Source organism: Arachis hypogaea, chromosome 12 (assembly GCF_003086295.3).
Source record: "Arachis hypogaea cultivar Tifrunner chromosome 12, arahy.Tifrunner.gnm2.J5K5, whole genome shotgun sequence".
NCBI classification, from domain to species: domain Eukaryota; kingdom Viridiplantae; phylum Streptophyta; class Magnoliopsida; order Fabales; family Fabaceae; genus Arachis; species Arachis hypogaea.
The window spans coordinates 79,352,301-79,367,067 of NC_092047.1; the positions used below are offsets into that span (position 1 = coordinate 79,352,301).

The window sequence follows — 14,767 nt, forward strand, 5'->3', positions numbered from 1 at the left end:
ATTTAAAGGTATCAAATTCTTAAATTTTAAGTTTATTTATTTTAATTTTTACTCATGCCTTTTTTTAAATTCAACGAGTAAAAATTCTAAATTCTAATTAGTATGTGAAATTTTTAAAATATAGTTTAAAGTTATAAATTTTACAATTTGATATTTTTTTATTAAAACTAAATTTTACTCTAAATTAAAAAGTTATAGTTACTTCACTAAACAAAATTTAAATTAACATATATAATAAGATGAATGAAATTTTGAGTGGCAATGTTAAGCGCAACTTTTATTTAGTAGGCCACTCACCCAGTCTTAACAATAACTCCCTCCCACTATTCCCCAAATCCTTGTTTGTTAGCTCCTACAATTGATTCAAGTTTGATAACATGCAGCCAACCCCTTTCGCTAATAACATTTTCTTCAGTTTCTCCATATCGTAATTTCTTAGCTCCTGCATTCAGATCAAGCCAGCTAAGCGTTTAGAGCAAATCCGTTTCTACGTTTCTGTTTAAGTTCTGGGTACGATCACACCGGACGTTTTGTGAAACAGCAGGACCATAATTTGCAGTTCGAGTACCACCAATTTGAGTCACCGAAGAAGCAAGCAAAATCGATGGAAATCGGATTCTATCGGTAAACTCGAATCGTGAAGAAGATTTTCATGGCATCATTTTGCTTTTTATATTTCTTTTCAACAATGAAAGTTAATTTTAGACCTTTTTTGTTATTCCAATATGTATTCTTTCTTTTGTTATTGGTTATAGATAGATTCTAAATTACCAATTGGTATTTTGAAAGATATTATGCAACTGACAACTGAAGACTGCAAAGCAGCTGCAAATTACATCCGAGAAGTAAGTATTGTACCTTAATTTTTTTATCATTTTCGAAGGAGTCAAATCATGGCCTATTAATTTTTTTAGCTTAATTCTTGATCTCTATCTTGCTTAGCAGATTTGATTGGAGTACACAAAGCAACTAGAGTATCGACGGGGTGTATAATTCAGTGGTGATAATTTAGTGGCTGAAGTTATGTGTATTTTTTGCTATTTACCTGAAAATATTTTTGTATATGGATTGTCTGTGTAACAAAAAATGGAGAGCTTGATAAATTCATTATTTTGGTACTTTCAAGATTTCAGTTTTCTGTATCATTTTAGTAAAGTTTGATATTTATTTTGTAATAGTTTTATTTGGATATTTTTTTAACATTAAATCCATTAATCTAGGATATTTGCTTTCCAATACTAAGTATTTGTTAATTTTATATTTTTATACTATGGATAATACGTATAGGAATGTGATTAATTTTTTTAATATTATATGATGTAATTTTATATTAAAGAGCATTTTTATTATGATATTTTTTTAATTTAACTTTTATCATTAGCCATGGAAAAAAGTGTGGCAAAAAAGTCCGACCTGGTCAATTTTATCACGGGTAAAGTGTGGCATGCATCCTTTTATTTTGTCACGGAAAAGAGTGTGTCTAAACGTGCTAACGTTGTAGCTAACAAAATATCTCCACGGGTATTAAAACCGTGGCTATTGGAGTAAAAAGTGTGGCTAATTAAAAACGCGTCGCCCCCTTTAGCCACGGATGTTCATTTGTTGTCAAAGCATAATTGCCACAGTTTTTTTGGAGTTTAGCCACAGATTTTTCCGTGGCTAAACCCCTTATTTTTGGTAGTGTTATACAATGGTATTAGAAAAGGTTAAAAATATAATTACTTGATAAATTAGCAATTAAAATGATTAATAAACTAATGTTACTTACTCTGGATCCAAATTGTTTCCAAAGATGTAACCAACAATGGTCATTTCTTTATAAAAAAATTTCATCTCTTTAAATGACCAAAATAAAAGGTCCAAACACTATAACAATAATGTGAATATTAATTATTTAATCAAAGTATAGACACAAATTATACATAATACATTTTTTGTGTATGAAAAGTAAAAAATTTTGCTAATACTAACGTCATCCTAAAATTTAAGCACTTACACGTGACATGTCATTCCCGTCCATGTTTGGATTGTAATTGTTGTAGTAAAGCCATGGATGATGTGGAGGAAGCTTCTCTCCAAAATGTAATTCAAACCATTTTAACATATCATCAAGGTGTCAAATGAAGGTGTTTCTTGGAAGTTGTTGCCGGATAAAAACTTCTCAAGGTAATTTAACACATCATCAAATACACTCTTACGCACTGTCATCAATGTGCAATATTTGAACGTGTCCAAATTTATCACGGTTTCATGAAGCAAATCAATCACTATGAGAAACCAATGGACAATAAGGTAAATTGGCACAAAAATCGACAACAACATTTAGAAAATAATTTTTAACAAAAACAGCTATGAAATATTACTATACTAATAAATTGAATGTTGACCAAAATTAACTAACCCTGTGTAAACCCCGAGGTCTCCAATGAAGTTATCCATGTGTATTTTATTGTGCTGGAACAGTTCTGTTTTGGGCATAAAATATTCTGCTACATTGAATATTGAAATAAGTGATGAATCTTATTGTATTTCTTGTATATCTAGGAAGATATATGAATATTGAAGACTAAATTTTGAACTGCTAATAAACTTACAGAGAATGTCGGTGGCAAATACCGTTGGTTGCACATTTGTTTCCTCTTGGCCCAAATGGCCCTTTGGTGAGCATCGAACAAACAGAGATAAGGATCTATGGAGAACAGACAATCATAGTTATGCTGCACTAATCCAAATTTTATAAATTTGCAAGCGTAATAAATAAATACTGCAGAAAAAATTTTTACATCACCAGTTATTGGCTTGCTGGGCTTAATAGTCAGAAGAGTCTTGCATGTGCCATGACAATGATTGTTTGCAATAAAAACACCTCTAAAATCATAAAATTAGAGTATTATACTATGATATTAGAAAAGGTTAAAAAAATAAATACCTGACAAATTAGCAATTAAAATGGTTAATAAACTAATATTACTTATTTTTTATCCAAATTGTTTCCAAAGAAGTAAGTAACAATGGCCAGTTTTTTATCAAAAAATTTCATCTATTTAATTGACCGAAATAAAAGGTCCAAACACTATAAAAGTAATATGAATATTAATTATTTAATCAAAGTATACACAAAAAATTATACATAATACTTTTTTGTGTATCAAAAGTAAAAAATTTTGCTCATACTAACGTCATCCTAAAATTTAAGCACTTACACGTGGCATGTCATCCCCGTCCATGTTTGGATTGTGATTGTTGTATTAAAAGCATGGAAGATGTAGAGGAAGCTTCTCTCCAAAATGCAATTCATACCATTTTAACACATCATCAAGGTGTTAAATGAAGGTGTTTCTTAGAAGCTATTGTCGGATAAAAACTTCTAAAGGTAATTTAACACATCATCAAATACACTCTTACACTCTGTCATCAATGTGCAATGTTTGAATGAGTCCAGATATCTCACCGTCTCATGAAGCAAATCAATCACTATGAGAAACCAACGGCCATTAAGGTAAATTAGCATAAAAATCTACAACATTCAGAAGATAATTTTTAACAAAAACAGCTATGAAATATTACTATACTAATTAATTTAAAGTTGACCAAAATTAATGAACCTTGTGTAAATCGCACAGGTCTTCCATGATGTTATCCTTGATGTATTTTATTATGCCAAAACAGTTCTGTTTTGGGCAAAAATTATTCTGCTATAATAAATATTGAACTAAGTGAGGAATCTTATAATATTTCTAGTATATTTAGGAGGATATATTAATATTGAAGATTAAATTTCAAACTGCTAATAAACTTACGGAGAATGTCGGTGGCTGATGAGCGGATAATTTATACGCTTTTTGGCATTGTTTTTAGTATGTTTTTAGTAGGATCTAGTTACTTTTAGGGATGTTTTCATTAGTTTTTATGTTAAATTCACATTTCTGGACTTTGCTATGAGTTTGTGTGTTTTTCTATGATTTCAGGTATTTTCTGGCTGAAATGAAGGGACTTGAGCAAAAATCAGATTCAGAGGTTGAAGAAGGACTGCTGATGCTGTTGGATTCTGACCTTCCTGCACTCAAAGTGGATTTTCTGGAGCTACAGAACTCGAAATGGCGCGCTTCTAATTGCGTTGGAAAGTAGACATCCAGGGCTTTCCAGCAATATATAATAGTCCATACTTTGGCCAAGAATAGACGACGCAAACTGGCGTTCAACGCCAGCTCTCTGCCTAAATCTGGCGTCCAACGCCAGAAAAGGATCAAAAACCAGAGTTGAACGCCAGAAATGGATCAAAATCTGGCGTTCAACTCCACAAATGGCCTCTGCACGTGTAAAGTTAAAGCTCAGCCCAAGCACACACCAAGTGGGCCCCGGAAGTGGATTTATGCATCAATTACTTACTTCTGTAAACCCTAGTAGCTAGTTTATTATAAATAGGACCTTTTACTATTGTATTAGACATCTTTTGATCATTTTTAGATCTCTAGACCTCCATGGGAGGCTGGCCATTCGGCCATACTTACCCTCTATTCACTTATGTATTTTCAACGGTAGAGTTTCTACACTCCATAGATTAAGGTGTGGAGCTCTGTTGTTCCTCAAAGATTAATGCAAAGTACTACTGTTTTCTATTCAATTCATCCTATTTCGCTTCTAAGATATTCATTCGCTCTTCAACCTGAATGTGATGAACGTGACAATCATCATCATTCCCTATAAACGCGTGCCTGACAACCACTCCCGTTCTACCTTCGACTGAATGAGTATCTCTTAGATCTCTTAATCGGAATCTTCGTGGTGTAAGCTAGAATGATGGCGGCATTCAAGAGAATCCGGAAAGTCTAAACCTTGTCCGTGGTATTCCAAGTAGGATTCAATGATTGAATGACTGTGACGAGCTTCAAACTCGCGATTGCCAGGCGTAGTGACAGACGCAAAAGGATAGTAAATCCTATTCCAGCATGATCGAGAACCGACAGATGAATAGCCGTGCCGTGACAGGGTGCGTTGACCATTTTCACTGAGAGGATAGGATGAAACCATTGACAAGGGTGATGCCTCCAGACGATTAGTCGTGCCGTGACAGGGCATTTGGATCATTTTCCCGAGAGAAGACCGAAAGTAGCCATTGACAATGGTGATGTATCACATAAAGCCAGCCATGGAAAGGAGTAAGACTGATTGGATGAAGATAGTAGGAAAGCAGAGGTTCAGAGGAACGAAAGCATCTCTATTCGCTTATCTGAAATTCTCACCAATGATTTACATAAATATTTCTATCATTTATTCTATGTTTATTTAATTATTATTCGAAAACACAATTATTAATTTATATTTGCCTGACTGAGATTTACAAGGTGACCATAGCTTACTTCATACCAACAATCTCCGTGGGATTCGACCCTTACTCACGTAAGGTATTACTTGGACGACCCAGTGCACTTGCTGGTTAGTTGTGCGAAGTTGTGAACCATGGTATTGGCATCATGTTTTTGGCGCCATTACCAGGGAAAGAAAGAGCGATGAATTTTACATAATTAAAGTGTAATCACAATTTCTGCGCACCAAGTTTTTGGGGCCGTTGTCGGGGATTGTTCGAGTTTTGACAACTAACGGTTCATCCTGTTGCTCAGATTAGGTAATTTTCTTTTTGTTTTATTTTCAAAAAATTTTCAAAAATCTTTCAAAATTTTCTCTTTTGTTTTCGAAAAAAAAATTTTATAAAAATGTTTTCAAAAATATAATTTTTCTTCAGAATTTTTAAGAATGAATTCTAGTGTTTCATGAAGCATGGCTGGCTGTAAAGCCATGTCTAATACGACTGTAGGGCATGTTAGACGTGTCATGTCTGAGTTACATACTAAAGCTTGGCTGGCTATTAAGCCAAGCCTGACCCTTTGATTGGAGCTTTAGAGCATAAGATTCCTGGAATTCATATTAAAAATTTTGGAATCCTTATTTTTCTTTTTCAACATGATTTTTGAAAAAAATTAAAAGAAAATACAAAAAAATCATAAAATCATAAAAATCAAAAAAATATATATATATTTTTTGTGTTTCTTGTTTGAGTCATGTGTCATGTTATAAGTTTGGTGTCAATTGCATGTGCATCTTGCATTTTTCGAAAATTCATGCATTCATGGTGTTCTTCATGATCTTCAAGTTGTTCTTGGTAAGTCTTCTTGTTTGATCTTTGCATTTGCATGTTTTGTGTCTTTTCTTGTTTTTCATATGCGTTCTTGAATTCTTAGTGTCTAAGCATTAAAGAATTCTAAGTTTGGTGTCTTGCATATTTTCCTTGCATTAAAAATTTTTCAAAAATATGTTCTTGGTGTTCATCTTGATCTTCATAGTATTCTTGGTGTTCATCTTGACATTCATAGCATTCTTGCATGCATCACATGTTTTGATCTAAAAAATTTCATGCATTGCATCTTTTTAGTGTTTTTCTCTCTCTTCATAAAAAATTTCAAAAAAAAAAATATCTTTCCCTTTTTCTCTCCTAAAATTTCGAAAATTAGATTTGACTTTCTCAAAAATTTTTAAAAATCTAGTTGTTTTTATGAGTCAAATCAAATTTTCAATTTAAAAATCTCATCTTTTTTAAAATCTTTTTCAAAAATCAAATCTTTTTCATTTTTCTTAGTTATTTTCGAAAATTACAAAAATATTTTTCAAAAATCTTTTTCTTATTTTTATCACATAATTTTCAAAAATAACATCAACAATTAATGTTTTGATTCAAAAATTTCAAGTTTGTTACTTACTTGTTAAGAAAGATCCAAACTTTAAGTTCTACAATCATATCTTGTGATTTCTTGTGAATCAAGTCATTAATTGTGATTTTAAAAATCAAATCTTTTTTTCAAAAAAACTAATTTCAATCATATTTTTTCAAAAAAATATCTTCTTATCTTATCTTTTTCAAAAATTTGATTTCAAAATATCTTTTTTAACTTCCTATCTTCTTATCTTTTCAAAATTGATTTTCAAAATTTGTTTCAAAACCACCTAACTAACTCTCTCTCTCTCTCTAATTTTCGAAAATATCTCCCCCCTTTTTCAAAAATTTCTTTTTAATTAACTAATAATTTTTTTTATTTTGAATTTTCAAAAAACTACTAACCTTTTTCAAAACTATTTTTCAAAAATTATTTTCGAAAATCCTTCTCCCTTATCTCCTTCTATTTATTTATTCATCTACTAACATCTCCTCCTCACAACACCAAAAATCCGAACCCTCTCTCTCTCTCTCTCTGAGTTCAGATTTTCTTCTTCTTTTTTTCTCTTCTCTTTCTTATGAGCAGGGACAGAGAAAAAGGCATTCTTGTTGAAGCTGATCCAGAACCTGAAAGGACTCTGAAGAAGAAACTAAGAGAAGCCAAATTACAACAATCCAGAGACAACTTGATTGAAAATTTCGAACAAGTAAAGGAGATGGCAGCCGAACCCAACAACAATGCAAGGAGAATGCTTGGTGACTTTACTGCACCAAATTCCAATTTACATGGAAGAAGCATCTCCATTCCTGCCATTGGAGTAAACAACTTTGAGTTGAAACCTCAATTAGTTTCTCTGATGCAGCAGAACTGCAAGTTTCATGGACTTCCATCTGAAGATCCTTTTCAGTTCTTAACTAAATTCTTGCAGATATGTGATACTGTTAAGACTAATGGAGTAGATCCTGAAGTCTACAGGCTCATGCTTTTCCCTTTTGCTGTAAGAGACAGAGCTAGAATATGGTTGGACTCTCAACCTAAAGACAGCCTGAACTCTTGGGATAAGCTGGTCACGGCTTTCTTAGCCAAGTTCTTTCCTCCTCAAAAGCTGAGCAAGCTTAGAGTGGATGTTCAAACCTTCAAACAAAAAGATGGTGAATCCCTCTATGAAGCTTGGGAAAGATACAAACAGCTGACCAAAAAGTGTCCTTCTGACATGCTTTTAGAATGGACCATCCTGGATATATTCTATGATGGTTTATCTGAGTTATCAAAGATGTCATTGGATACTTCTGCAGGTGGATCTATTCACCTAAAGAAAACGCCTGCAGAAGCTCAAGAACTCATTGACATGGTTGCTAATAACCAGTTCATGTACACTTCTGAGAGGAATCCTGTGAGTAATGGGACGCCTATGAAGAAGGGAGTTCTTGAAATTGATACTCTGAATGCCATATTGGCTCATAATAAAATATTGACCCAGCAAGTCAATATGATTTCCCAGAGTCTGAATGGAATGCAAGCTGCATCCAACAGTACTCAAGAGGCATCTTCTGAAGAAGAAGCTTATGATCCTGAGAACCCTGCAATAGCAGAGGTGAATTACTTAGGTGAACCTTATGGAAACACCTATAACTCATCATGGAGAAATCATCCAAATTTCTCATGGAAGGATCAAAAGCCTCAACAAGGCTTTAATAATGGTGGAAGAAACAGGTTTAGCAATAGCAAGCCTTTTCCATCATCCACTCAGCAACAGACAGAGAATTCTGAGCAGAATTCATCTAGCTTAGCAAACTTAGTCTCTGATCTATCTAAGGCCACTGTGAGTTTCATGAATGAAACAAGGTCTTCCATTAGAAATTTGGAAGCACAAGTGGGCCAGCTGAGTAAAAGGATCACTGAAATCCCTCCTAGTACTCTCCCAAGCAATACAGAAGAGAATCCAAAAGGAGAGTGCAAGGCCATTGACATAACCAAAATGGCCGAACCCAATGAGGGAGAGGAGGACGTGAATCCCAAGGAGGAAGACCTCCTGGGACGTCCAGTGATCAATAAGGAGCTTCCCTCTGAGGAACCAAAGGACTCTGAGGCTCATATAGAGACCATAGAGATTCCATTGAACCTCCTTATGCCCTTCATGAGCTCTGATGAGTATTCCTCTTCTGAAGAGAATGAGGATGTTACTGAAGAGCAAACTGCCAAGTTTCTTGGTGCAATCATGAAGCTGAATGCCAAATTATTTGGTATTGAGACTTGGAAAGATGAACCTCCCTTGTTCACCAATGAACTAAGTGATCTGGATCAACTGACATTGCCTCAGAAGAAACAGGATCCTGGAAAGTTCATAATACCTTGTACCATAGGCACCATGATCTTTAAGGCTCTGTGTGACCTTGGTTCAGGGATAAACCTCAAGCCCCTCTCTGTAATAGAGAAACTGGGAATCTATGGGGTGCAAGCTGCTAAAATCTCATTAGAGATGGCAGAAAATTCAAGAAAATAGGCTTATGGACAAGTAGAGGATGTGTTAGTAAAGGTTGAAGGCCTTTACATCCCTGCTGATTTCATAGTCCTGGATACTGGAAAGGAAGAGGATGAATCCATCATCCTAGGAAGACCTTTCCTAGCCACAGCAAGAGCTGTAATTGATGTGGACAGAGGAGAATTAATCCTTCAATTGAATGAGGATAACCTTGTGTTTACAACTCAAGGATCTCTCTCTGCATCCATAGAGAGGAAGCATAAAGAACTTCTCTCAAAGCAGAGTCAAACAAAGCCCCCACAGTCAAACTCTAAGTTTGGTGTTGGAGAGTCTCAACAAAGCTCTGCACGCTTGTGAGGCTCCATGAGAGCCCACTGTCAAGCTATTGACATTAAAGAAGCGCTTGTTAGGAGCCAACCCAATGTTTATTTATCTAATTTTGTTTTTGTTTTTCATGTTTTCTTAGGTTCATGATCATGTGGAGTCACAAAATAAACAAAAAAATTAGAAACGGAATCAAAAATAGCAGAAGAAAAATCACACCCTGGAGGAAGCACCTGTCTGGCATTCAACGCCAGAACAGAGCATGGTTCTGGCACTGAACGCCCAAAATGGGCAGCATCCTGGCGCTGAACGCCCAGAACAAGCATGGTTCTGGCGTTCAACGCCAGCAATGGCAACAAATGGGCGTTGAACGCCCAAAATGGGCACCAACCTGGCGCTGAACGCCCAGAGTTGTGTGCAAGGGCATTTTACATGCCTAATGGGTGCAGGGATGTTAATCCTTGACACCTCCGGATCTGTGGACACCACAGGATCACCTCAAGATCTGTGGACACTACAGGATCATCTTAGGATCTGTGAATCCCACAGGAACCCCACCCACCTCACCCTCTCTCTCTCCATTCATGACCATCCCTTCTGTTTTCCATTCACCACTCACATCCATACACACATCCCTCCATCTCCTCCATATCTTCTTCTTCTTCTATTATTTCTTCTTTTGCTCGAGGGCGAGCAACATTCTAAGTTTGGTGTGGTAAAAGCATAAGCTTTTTGTTTTTCCATTACCATTGATGGCACCTAAACCTCTAAAAGAGGGGAAGGGAAGACAAAGGCTTCCACCTCCGAGTTATGGGAGATGAAAAGATTCAGTTCAAGGGTCTATAGCTCAGTGGTAGAACATGTGGCTGCAAATCAAGAGATCCCTGAGATACCTTAGGGGATACACTTCCCTCCACATAAATATTAGGAGCAAATCAATACCTCCCTAGGAGAATTAAGTTCCAACATGGGACAATTAAGGGTGGAACATCAAGAGCACTCCATCATCCTTCATGAAATATCAAAAAGCAATGAGGGAGGAGCAACAAAGACAAGGAAGAGACATAGAAGAGCTCAAGGACATCATTGGTTCCTCAAGAAGGAAACACCACCATCACTAAGGTGGATTCATTCCTTGTTCTTATTTCTTCTGTTTTTCGTTTTCTATGTTATGTGCTTATCTATGTTTGTGTCTTCATTACATGATCATTAGTAGTTAGTAACTTTGTCTTAAAGTTATGAATGTCCTATGAATCCATCACCTCTCTTAAATGAAAAATGTTTTAATTCAAAAGAACAAGAAGTACATGAGTTTCGAATTTATCCTTGAACTTAGTTTAATTATATTGATGTGGTGACAATGCTTCTTGTTTTCTGAATGTATGCTTGAACAGTGCATATGTCTTTTGAAGTTGTTGTTTAAGAATGTTAAATATGTTGGCTCTTGAAAGAATGATGACTAGGAGACATGTTATTTGATAATCTGAAAAATCATAAAAATGATTCTTGAAGCAAGAAAAAGCAGCAAAGAACAAAGCTTGCAGAAAAAAAATAGGCGAAAAAAAAAAAGAGCAAAAGCAAGCAGAAAAAGCCAAAAGCTCTTAAAACCAAGAGGCAAGAGCAAAAAGCCAATAACCCTTAAAACCAAAAGGCAAGGGCAATTAAAAAGGATCCCAAGGCTTTGAGCATCAGTGGATAGGAGGGCCTAAAGGAATAAAATCCTGGTCTAAGCGGCTAAACGAAGCTGTCCCTAACCATGTGCTTGTGGCGTGTAGGTGTCAAGTGAGAACTTGAGACTGAGCGGTTAAAGTCAAGGTCCAAAGCAAAAAAAAGAGTGTGCTTAAGAACCCTGGACACCTCTAATTGGGGACTTTAGCAAAGCTGAGTCACAATCTGAAAAGGTTCACCCAATTATCTGTCTGTGGCATTTATGTATCCGGTGGTAATACTGGAAAACAAAGTGCTTAGGGCCACGGCCAAGACTCATAAAATAGCTGTGTTCAAGAATCATCATACTGAACAAGGAGAGTCAATAACACTATCTGAATTCTGAGTTCCTATAGATGCCAATCATTCTGAACTTCAATGGATAAAGTGAGATGCCAAAACTATTCAAGAGGCAAAAAGCTATAAGTCCCGCTCATATGATTGAAGCTCTGTTTCATTGATAGTTTGGATTTATAGTATATTCTCTTCTTTTCATCCTATTTGATTTTCAGTTGCTTGGGGACAAGCAACAATTTAAGTTTGGTGTTGTGATGAGCGGATAATTTATACGCTTTTTGGCATTGTTTTTAGTATGTTTTTAGTAGGATCTAGTTACTTTTAGGGATGTTTTCATTAGTTTTTATGTTAAATTCACATTTCTGGACTTTGCTATGAGTTTGTGTGTTTTTCTGTGATTTCAGGTATTTTCTGGCTGAAATTGAGGGACTTGAGCAAAAATCAGAATCAGAGGTTGAAGAAGGACTGCTGATACTGTTGGATTCTGACCTCCCTGCACTCAAAGTGGATTTTCTGGAGCTACAGAACTCGAAATGGCACGCTTCTAATTGCGTTGAAAAGTAGACATCTAGGGCTTTCCAGCAATATATAATAGTTCATACTTTGGCTAAGAATAGACGACGCAAACTGGCGTTCAACGCCAGCTCTCTGCCCAAATCTGGCGTCCAGCGCCAGAAAAGGATCAAAAACCAGAGTTGAACGCCAGAAATGGATCAAAACCTGGCGTTCAACTCCAAAAATGGCCTCTGCACGTGGAAAGTTAAAGCTCAGCCCAAGCACACACCAAGTGGGCCCCGGAAGTGGATTTATGCATCAATTACTTACTTCTGTAAACCCTAGTAGCTAGTTTATTATAAATAGGACCTTTTACTATTGTATTAGACATCTTTTGATCATTTTTAGATCTCTAGACCTCCATGGGAGGCTGGCCATTCGGCCATGCTTACCCTCTATTCACTTATGTATTTTCAACGGTAGAGTTTCTACACTCCATAGATTAAGGTGTGGAGCTCTGTTGTTCCTCAAAGATTAATGCAAAGTACTACTGTTTTCTATTCAATTCATCCTATTTCGCTTCTAAGATATTCATTCGCTCTTCAACCTGAATGTGATGAACTTGACAATCATCATCATTCCCTATGAACGCGTGCCTGACAACCACTCCTGTTCTACCTTCGACTGAATGAGTATCTCTTAGATCTCTTAATCGGAATCTTCGTGGTGTAAGCTAGAATGATGGCGGCATTCAAGAGAATCCGGAAAGTCTAAACCTTGTCCGTAGTATTCCAAGTAGGATTCAATAATTGAATGACTGTGATGAGCTTCAAACTCGCGATTGCCGGGCGTAGTGACAGACGCAAAAGGATAGTAAATCCTATTCCAGCATGATCGAGAACCGACAGATGAGTAGCCATGCCGTGACAGGGTGCATTGACCATTTTTACTGAGAGGATAGGATGAAGCCATTGACAAGGGTGATGCCTCCAGACGATTAGTCGTGCCGTGACAGGGCATTTGGATCATTTTCCCGAGAGAAGACCGAAAGTAGCCATTGACAATGGTGATGTATCACATAAAGCCAGCCATGGAAAGGAGTAAGACTGATTGGATGAAGATAGCAGGAAAGCAGAGGTTCAGAGGAACGAAAGCATCTCTATTCGCTTATCTGAAATTCTCACCAATGATTTACATAAGTATTTCTATCATTTATTCTATGTTTATTTAATTATTATTCGAAAACACCATTATCAATTTATATCTGCCTGACTGAGATTTACAAGGTGACCATAACTTGCTTCATACCAACAATCTCCGTGGGATTCGACCCTTACTCACGTAAGGTATTACTTGGACGACCCAGTGCACTTGCTGGTTAGTTGTGCGAAGTTGTGAACCATGGTATTGGCATCATGTTTTTGGCGCCATTACCAGGGAAAGAAAGAGCGATGATTTTTACATAATTAAAGTGTAATCACAATTTCTGGGCACCAATGGCGAATACCATTGGTTGTCATATTTGTTTTCGCTTGGCCTAAATGGCCCTTTGGTGAGCTTCCAACAAACTAAGATAAGGACCTATGGAGTAAAGACAATCATGGTTATGCTGTACTAATCAAAATTTTATAATTTTGCAAGCATAATAAATAAATGCTGCAGAGATAATTTTTACATCACCAATTATTGGCTTGCCAGGCATAATAATAAAAAAAAGTCTTGCGTATGCCATGTCAATGATCGTTTGGAACAAGTACTTCTCTAAAATCATAAAATTAGAGTATTATACTATGGTATTAGAAAAGGTTAAAAAAATAATTACGTAAAAAATTAACAATTCAAATGATTAATAAACTAATATTACTTACTTTGGATCCAAATTGTTTCCAAAGATGTAAGCAGCAATGGGCAGTTCGTTATCAAAAAATTTCATCTCCTTAATTGACCGAATTAAAAGGTCCAAACACTATAAAAATAACATGAATATTAATTATTTAATCAAAGTATACACAAAATTATACATAATACTTTTTGTATCAAAAGTAAAAAATTTTGCTAATACTAACGTCATCCTAAAATTTAAGCACTTACATGTGGCGTGTCATTCTCGTCCATGTTTGGATTGTAATTGTTGTAGTAAAGCCATGGATTATGTGGAGGAAGCTTCTCCCCAAAATGTAATTCATACCATTTTAACACATCATCAAGGTGCTTCTTGGAAGTTATTGTCGGATAAAAACTTTTTAATGTTATTTAAATCATCATCAAATACACTCTTACGCTTTGTCATCAATGTGCAATGTTTGAACGAGTCTACATATCTCACGGTCTCATGAAGTAAATCAACCACTATGAGAAATCAATGGCCATTAAGGTAATTTGGCATAAAAATCTACAACAACATTCAGAAGATAATTTTTAACAAAAACAGCCATGAAATTTTACTATACTAATTAATTTAATATTGACCAAAATTAACGAACCTTGTGTAAACCGCCCAGGTCTCCTATAAAGTTATCCTTGATGTATTTTATTGTGCCGGAACAGTTCTGTTTTGCGCATAAAATATTTTGCTACATTGAATAATGAACTAAGTAAGGAATCTTATTATATTTCTAGTATATCTAGGAAGATATTTTAATATTGAAGATTAAATTTCAAACTACTAATAAACTTTTGGAGAATGTCGGTGGCGAATCCCATTAGTTGTCATATTTGTTTTCTCTTGGCCTCAATGGCCCTTTGGTGACCA

At 35.6% G+C, this 14,767-nt stretch overlaps 1 non-coding gene across 1 annotated transcript; it reads right to left on the minus strand.

Moving 5' to 3' along the window:
• Positions 1–7,821: 7,821 nt before the first annotated feature.
• On the minus strand, positions 7,822–7,929 carry LOC112731419 (small nucleolar RNA R71). The gene has a single exon (XR_003167197.1). It is a non-coding gene; the product is annotated as a small nucleolar RNA R71 (small nucleolar RNA).
• Positions 7,930–14,767: the final 6,838 nt, after the last annotated feature.